This window comes from Borostomias antarcticus (genome assembly GCF_949987555.1).
Source record: "Borostomias antarcticus genome assembly, chromosome: 8".
Taxonomy (NCBI): domain Eukaryota; kingdom Metazoa; phylum Chordata; class Actinopteri; order Stomiiformes; family Stomiidae; genus Borostomias; species Borostomias antarcticus.
This window is the reverse complement of record NC_140241.1, coordinates 9,307,475-9,308,364: the sequence shown is the minus strand read 5'-3', so window position 1 is coordinate 9,308,364 and position 890 is coordinate 9,307,475.

Genomic DNA, 890 nt, shown 5'->3' with positions numbered 1-890 from the left:
ATTCATGATATTACAACAGTTAAGATCTAAATTCACAAAGTGTAGTGGAGTAGAGAAGTGGAGAAATGCACTTTTGGTGTGAACAGCAGTACTGCAACGCTTCACACCTGCCCTTAGTGTATCGTATTTTTATCGTCAACCCAATATCGTGTATCGTATCGTATTGTGAGATTAGTGTGTCGTTACACCCCTAATATCTATATATCTGTCTGTCTGTCTATCTAAATTACATCATTTAGCAGATGCTTTTATCCAAAGCGACTTACAATAATTGCATGTGCATCTCCTTTGTGATAAGAGCATAACCTAGTGCCAAAGGCAATTCTGCAAATGCAATATGAACTTAAGAGGAAGGGTCCTGGTAGAAGCTGCTTAAATTATGCATACCAAAAAAAATCCTAGGTAGAAAGTAAACATGCTCAAAACTTGGTTGTCCACCAAATGACTGTGACTGTCCCGCAAAATACTAACCACGCTATCAACAGCCACTAGATGGTGCTTTATGTTCAGTGTATTCCCTATGTGGTTAAATGTGATGTAAATCAACAGCAAATATCTCCAAGTTCAGGCTAAGCGATTCTGCTGTGATGCCATTGAGAGAATATCTACTGAGCCCTCATAAATCAGCAAGACTTTTGCCATCAGCTCATTCGGTTTACAATCCAAACAGAAATCCAATTAATTCCAATGCCCTGACAATACAAGGTGTTTAAATTGTGATGAATTGATTAAATGGGATATGAATCCATTCCCCCTTCTATGAGGTATAGCATCACTGAAAATAGGAATTTATACAATTATATCTTACCTCATAAAAATCTGTGATTTCAGAGAATAGTCTCAAATCGGCATAATTGCAATTACGGTAGTTTATATCAGTGCGCTTGGCC